We start from the raw sequence: 7,520 nt of genomic DNA, 5'->3' as shown, positions 1-7,520 counted from the left end.
CTCCCAAGTGGGACAGGGACTGAGTCTGGCCTGATTATCTTGCATCTAGCTATTCTAGAATTTGGCACTTAGCACTTTTAAAATAACACAATCCCAACAGGCATTGAAATACAATCATAATGACATTATTATTATTGTTGTTGTTTCAATTGTATTATAATTGTATTATTATTATTAGAGTGCAGAACACTATACTAAGCATCTCCTAGTTACAGAACAATGTTTTAGCAATTACCACATTTAACTGCTTGCTATGTGTCAAGCACTGTTCTAAGCACTAAGGTTGATACAAATTAATCAGGTTAGACAGAGTCACTGTCCCTCTTGGGGTTCACAGTCTAAGTAAGAAGGAGAACAGGTATTGAATCCTCATTTTACTGTTGAGGAAACTGAGGCACAGAGAAGTTAAGCGACTTGCCCTAGGTCACACAGAAAGAAAGGGGCCGAGCCAGGATTAGAACCCTGGTCTTCTGACTTTCAGGCCTGTGTTCTTTCCACAAGGCCACATTGCTTCCAACACTGAGCACCTACAGTAGGTAGAGCACTGTGCCATGGAAAAGATACAGCTCCTGTCCTTGTGACACATACAGCCTAATGGGGGAGATAGTGGATCACAGACATACAGGGAAGAGCAGAATTAACTTGCTGTGCCTGCCTTTAAATTTTTTTCTAAGTTAATGTAATTGCTGATTAAAAAGGCCGTTTATGTAAAATCCTTGAGTTGAGTTTTTCAGGGTGTTTGGCAAATCTTTGAGATTGTTTGTCTGATGTGTAGGTGTTGCGGGGAGGATAAGAGAGAACGACAGCAGCAGAGGATTACAATGATCATTTCTGAGTACATTTCTTGGGAGGTAAAGTGTTCAACTAAAATTTCTAGGCAACATTCCATCTCCCGCTTAGGTTTCTAGAACGAGTAAACACGCTCCAGCACACTCTCCCCTCACAATAATGCTGGACGGGATAAACAGGAGGATTTTAAGCAGTTTGGGAAATACTGCTGCAAGAATCTCAGGAGAAGGAGCGTGGCCTAGTGAGTAGATCACGGGCTTGGGAGTTAAAGGACTTGGGTTCTAATTCTGGCCCTGTCACTTGTCTGCTGTGCGACCTTGGGCAAGTCACTTCACTTCCTGTGCCTATTACCTCATTTAATGATGGCATTTACTAAGCACTTACTATGTGCAAAGCACTGTTCATTTGTAAAATTGGGATGAAGACTGTGAGCTCCATGTGGGACAGGGACTCTGTTCAACCTGCTAAGCTTGTAACTACCCCAGTATTTAGTACAGTACCCTTCTCAGGGTCACACACACACTACCAGTCTTGACTACAGGAGGGAGAGTCAGGCAGAGGCTTATCCAATCCATTCCTAGCCTGGACAGTGGCTAGCGAGTGGAAGGCAATCTACTACAAGTCAAAACTCACCTGTGCTGGGCAACAGCAGCATGGAAGAGAATCAAGGGCGAAGACTCAAGTTTACAGCGTGGAAGGAGGCAATGGTAAACGACTTCCATATTTTAACTAAGAAAGCTCTCTGGATACTCTACCAGAACAACTGCAGATGGAAGTGGGACATTCTAGGAGAGATGTGATCATGGCGACTGGAGTCGTCTCTAGGATAACTCAACAGCATAGGACAAGACAAGACGTACTACAGTGCCTGGAACATAGTAAGCACTTAACAAATACCATAAAAAACAAAACAAAAAAACTCTTCTATCCCACAAATGCCAATGAAGAGGCTGAACCAAGATGAGCCCATGTCCTGGTCAGGCTGCTCCTTGACCCAAATTTGCCCTCTGAAGTGGGTAATAAGTAGGCCAATGCATAAGTCTCTTTCCATTCATTCAATTCTATTTATTGAGCACTTACTGTGTGCAGAGCACTGTACCAAGTGCTTGGGAAGTATAAATCAGCAACTTATAGAGATGGTCCCTACCCAACAACAGGTTCACAGTCTAGAAGGGGGAGACAGACAACAAAACAAGTAGACAGGTGTCAATACCATCTGAATAAATAGAATTTTAGCTATATACACATCATTAATAAAATAGAGTAATAAATATGTATAAACTGCTGTGAGGAGGGAAAGGTGGTAGGGTAGAGGGAAGGGGCTGATGGGGAGGGAAGGAGGAGAGGAAAAAAGGGCCAGCTCAGTATGGGAAGGCCTTCTGGAGGAGGTGAGGTCTCAGTAGGGCTTTGAAGGGAGGAAGAGAGTTTAGCTGACGTGTGGAGGGAGGGCATTCCAGGACAGAGGTAAGATGTGGACCAGGGGTCTATGGCAGTACAGGCGAGACTGAGGCACAGTGAGGAGATTAGTGGCAGAAGAGCGGAGTGTGTGGGCTGGGCTGTAGAAGGAGAGAAGGGAGGTGAGGTAGGTGGGGGTGGGGTGATGGGGAGCCTTGAGGCTGAGAGTGAGGAGTTTTTGCTTGATTCAAAGGTTGATAGGCAACCACTGGATATTTTTGAGGAGGGGAGTGACATGCCCAGAGTGTTTCTGTACAAAGATAATCCAGACAGCAGAGTGAAGTGTAGACTGAAGTGGGGAGAGACAGAAGGATGGGCAATCAGGAAGGAGGCTGATGCAGCAGCTCTTCCACTTTTATGTCTCAGCTGGTGGTTAGAGTTCACTCCACCCCCGTTTCCATTTTCAAGTCTTGAACTGCCTCAGAGGGCCCTGTTGGCTTTAATGCCCCATGCCTATGGAGACAGGAGCTTTGAACAGCACCTCAGGGCTCTCAGTTCCTCCAAAGCATCATGTTGTAACTGTTCAAGACAGAATCTTAAACTAGATGGGTCATTCCTCTGACCCAGAGATGGAGTTATTTATGTCTGTTTTGAATGTCTTTGTGTTGAATGCTTACTGTGTGCAGAGCACCAGACTGGACATCTTCTGCATGCAGGACATTGTACTAGACACCTCTTTTCAAGACACTGTACTGATAACCTGTGTGTAGAGCACTGCACTGGGCATCTACTGTGGGCATGTGACTGTACTGGGCATTTACTGTGTGTATAGCACTACTAGATGCCAATTTTGTGCAGAGCATTGTACTAGGCATCTGCTGGGTGACAGGTTCTGTATTGGACACCTACTGGGTGCAGAGTACTCTTGTCTTATGCCATCAAGTCATTTCCATCCCATAGCGACACCACGGACCCATCTCTCCCAGAATGCCCCACTCTCCATCTGTAATCATTCTGGTAGTGTATCCGTAGAGTTTTCTCCGTAAAAGTACAGAAGTGGTTTACCATTGCTACCTTCCATGCAATAAACTCTAGTCTCCACCCTCGACTCTTTCCCATGCTGCTGCTGCTGCCCAGCATGGGTGAGTTTTGACTTGTAGCAGATTTCCTTCCACTCGCTAGCCACTGCCCAAGCTAAGAATGGAATGGGTGGCCCTCTGCCTGACTCTCCCTCCCATAGCCGAGACTGGTGGTGGACTGGAAACTCTCCAGATGTGACCATGAGAGGGGGCAGAATACTCTACCAGGTGCTTAACATATGCAGTGTTACGCTGGAGGCCTATGGGTCAAGAGTTCTGAACTTAATAATCTTATATATGTTTAATTTTTTGAGGTCTCTGTGTGCATACCTCAGCACCATGGCTATTAGTCTTCTTGTTTATTATTTAGTGAGGCATCGATTAAAACATATTTGGCTTTCCCCTCTAGGAGCTTGCAATCCATCTCATTATTCCACTGTCACCCATAGTTATGTGTTCCACCCTCCACTGTCCTCCCAGTGAACTGTACTGTGCTTTATATATCCTTTTGAACTCTCTGAGAGTGTTCATGGTTTTTCTGAACCATGCTCTTTTCCATCCTGGAATGACTAAAATAGGTAGCATGGGGTTGGGGAGTTATTAGACCATTGTTGCTTGGTGAGATGGAACTAGTGTAATTTCTCCCACAACCATCTATCAGTGCTGACTGGTGAAAAAAATACATACAGAAAGGTGAGCCTATTGTCTTGACTGGGAGTTTTTGCATCAAAAATGGACTTGCTCATAATCACCATCAGGCCAATCAATCAATCAATAGTATTTGCTGAGTGTTTAGTGTGTGCAGAGCACTCTACTGAGCACTTGGGAGACTACAGTTTACCAGAGTTAGTAGGTGAAATCCCTGCCCATAAGGTGCAGCATGGCCTAGCAGAAAGAGCCCAGGCTTGGGAGTCAGAGGACCTGAGTTCATTCATTTATTCATTCAATCAATCATATTTATTGAGCACTTACTGTGTGCAGAGCACTGTAGTAAGCACTTGGGAAGTACAAGTTGGCAACATATAGAGACAGTCCCTACCCAACAGCAGGCTCACAGTCTAGAAGGGGGAGACAGACAACAAAACAAAGCATATTAACAAAATAAAATAAATAGAATAGTAAATATGTACAAGTAAATTAGAGTAATAAATCTGTACAAACACATATACAGGTGCTGTGGGGAGGGGAAGGAGGTAGGGCATGGAGGATGGGGTGGGGGAGAGGAAGGAGGGGGCTCAGTCTGGGAAGGCCTCCTGGAGGAGGTGAGCTCTCAGTTGGGCTTTGAAGGGAGGAAGAGAGCTAGCTTGGTGGATGTGCAGAGGGAGGGCATTCCAGGCCAGGGGGGAAGACGTGGGCCGGGGGTCGACGGCAGGACAGGCGAGAATGAGGCACAGTGAGGAGGTTAGCGGCAGAGGAGCGGAGGGTGTGGGCTGGACTGTAGAAGGAAAGAAGGGAGGTGAGGTAGGAGGGGGCGAGGTGATGGAGAGCCTTGAAGCCAAGGGTGAGAAGTTTCTGCCTGATGCGTAGGTTGATTGGTAGCTGCTGGAGATTTTTTGAGGAGGGGAGTAACATGCCTAGAGCATTTCTTAACAAAGATGATCCAGGCAGCAGCGTGAAGTATAGACTGAAGTGGGGAGAGAAAGGAGGATGGGAGATCAGAGAGGAGGCTGATGCAGTAATCCAGTCGGGATAGGATGAGAGATTGAACCAGCAGGGTAGCAGTTTGGATGGAGAGGAAAGGGTGGATTTGGTGAGGTTTTGGTGACAGATTGGGTGTGAGGGGTGAACGAGAGAGCAGAGTCGAGGATGACACCAAGGTTGTGGGCCTGTGAGACGGGAAGGATGGTAGTGCCATCAACAGTGATGGGAAAGTCAGGGAGAGGGCAGGGTTTGGGAGGGAAGATAAGGAGTACAGTCTTGGACATATTGAGTTTTAGATGGCGGGCAGACATCCAGATGGAGATGTCTTGAAGGCAGGAGGAGATACGAGCCTGAAGGGAAGAAGAGAGAGCAGGGGCAGATATGTAGATTTGGATATCATCAGTGTAGAGATGATAGTTGAAGCCATGGGAGCGAATGAGTTCACCAAGGGAGTGAGTGTAGATAGAGAACAGAAGGGGACCAAGAATTGAAACTTGAAGAACCCCTACAGTAAGGGGATGTGATGGGGAGGAGGAGCCCACAAAAGAGACTGAGAATGAATGGCCGGAGAGATGAGGAGAACCAGGAGAGGACAGAGTCTGTGAAGCCAAGGTTGGATAGCATTTTGAGGAGAAGGGGGTGGTCCAAAGTGTCAAAGGCAGCTGAGAGGTCAAGGAGGATTAGGATAGAATAGGAGCCATTGGATTTGGCAAGCAGGAGGTCATTGGTGACCTTTGAGAGGACAGTTTTGGTGGAATGTAGGGGACGGAAGCCAGATTGGAGGGGGTCGAGGAGAGAGTTGGTGTTGAGGAATTCGAGGCAGCGGGTGTAGACTACTTGTTCAAGGAGTTTGGAAAGGAAAGGTAGGAGGGAGATAGGGTGATAACTAGAAGGGGAGGCGGGGTCGAGTGAGGGGTTTTTTTTAGGATGGGGGAGATGTGGGCATGTTTGAAGGCAGAGGGGAAGGAACCGGTGGAGAGTGAGCAGTTGAAGATGGAAGTTAAGGAGGGGAGGAGGGATGGGGTGAGAGATTTCATAAGATGAGAGGGAATGGGGTCAGAAGCACAGGTGGCTGGAGTAGCACTTGAGAGAGGAGATCTCATCTGAGGATACTGCTGGGAAGGATGGGAGAGTAGCAGAGAGGGTTGAGAGCCAGGGGGTTGGAGAAGGGGGAGGAGTGACTTTGGGGAGCTCAGACCTGATGGAGTTAATTTTATTAATGAAGTAGGAGGCCAGATAGTTGTGGGTGAGGGAAGGAGGAGGGGGAGGAACAGGGGGCCTGAGAAGGGAGTTAAATGTACGGAAGAGCTGACGGGGATGATGGGCATGTGTGTCAATAAGGGAGGAGAAATAGTTATAACCCCTGCTCTGCCAATTGCTTGTTGTGTCACTTGGGGCAAGTCACTTAACTTCTCTGTGCCTCAGATATCTCACCTTTAAAATGAGGATTGAATCCTATTCCCTCCAATTTAGACTGTGAGCCTCATGTGAGACAGGGAGAGTCAGGGAAACTTCTGTCTACCCCAGGGCTAAGAACAATACTTGACACATAGTAAGCACTTAACAAATAACATTAAAAGAAAAGATCTTATGGTCTATAGAACTACAGTTGAGGCCTCTGTCCCTTTATAGATAACAAACAGTAGTAGCAGCAGTGACAGGCACAGCACAGAGAAAAGCACTTTTTTATGTTATTTGTTAATTGCTTACTCTTTGCCAGACACTGTATTAAGTGCTGGGACAGATACAAGCTAACCAGGTTGGACACAGTCCATGTCCCACATGGCGCTCACAGTCTTAATCCCCATTTTATAGCTGAGGACACTGAAGCACAGAGAAGTGAAGTGACATGCCTGAGGTCACACAGCAGACAAGTGGCAGAGTTGGGATTAAAATGCAGGTCCTTCTGACTCCCAAACCCATGCTCTATCCACTAGGCCATGCTGCTTCTCTAGGTGGATGTAGAATAAATGATATCTTATGGCCACTAGAGACAACATGCCAAATTTATTTTAAGAGCTCCTTTCCTGTGGACTACAACTTCCGCAGTGAGACTGTCAGTCAGTCAATCGTATTTATTGAGTGCATACTGTATGCAGAGCACTGTACTAAGCTCTTGGAACAAAACATTATAGTAATACAACAGAAACATTCCCTGTCCAAATAAGTTTTAAGACTAGACTCATCATCAAAGGGACACTTCTGGTAGTGTAAAAGGCAGTCCCGTATTAGGAATCAACCAATCGTTCAAAGGTTGAGCACTTACTATGTGCTGAACACTTAGAAGAGTAATAATCATAATAATAATGATGGTATTTGTTGAGCACGAGCTATTTGCCAAGCACTGTACTAAGCACTGGGGTGGATTCAAGCAAGTTAAATTGGACTCCGTCCCTGTCCCATGTGGGGTTCACAGTCTCAATTCCCATTTTACAGATGAGGTAACTGAGGCATAGAGAAATGAAGTGACTAGCCCAAGGTCACACAACTGACAAGAGGCAGAGCCAGGATTAGAACCCATGACTTTCTGATCCCAGGCCCAGGCTCTATCCATTACATACAATACCAGAGAATTAGCAGACATGTTCCCTGCCCATAGTGAAGGAAGAAGGATGC

The 7,520-nt window shown here is 46.3% G+C and overlaps 1 non-coding gene across 1 annotated transcript; it reads right to left on the bottom strand.

Moving 5' to 3' along the window:
* Positions 1-3,336: 3,336 nt before the first annotated feature.
* Positions 3,337-3,474, bottom strand: LOC119920094. The gene has a single exon (XR_005447861.1). It is a non-coding gene; the product is annotated as a small nucleolar RNA SNORA7 (small nucleolar RNA).
* Between the last annotated feature and the right edge of the window lie 4,046 nt (positions 3,475-7,520).

The sequence above is a fragment of the Tachyglossus aculeatus genome, chromosome X1, assembly GCF_015852505.1.
Source record: "Tachyglossus aculeatus isolate mTacAcu1 chromosome X1, mTacAcu1.pri, whole genome shotgun sequence".
Classification (NCBI taxonomy): Eukaryota; Metazoa; Chordata; class Mammalia; order Monotremata; family Tachyglossidae; genus Tachyglossus; species Tachyglossus aculeatus.
Note: the sequence above shows the minus strand (reverse complement) of the source record. Positions and strands in the feature narration are given on the sequence as shown.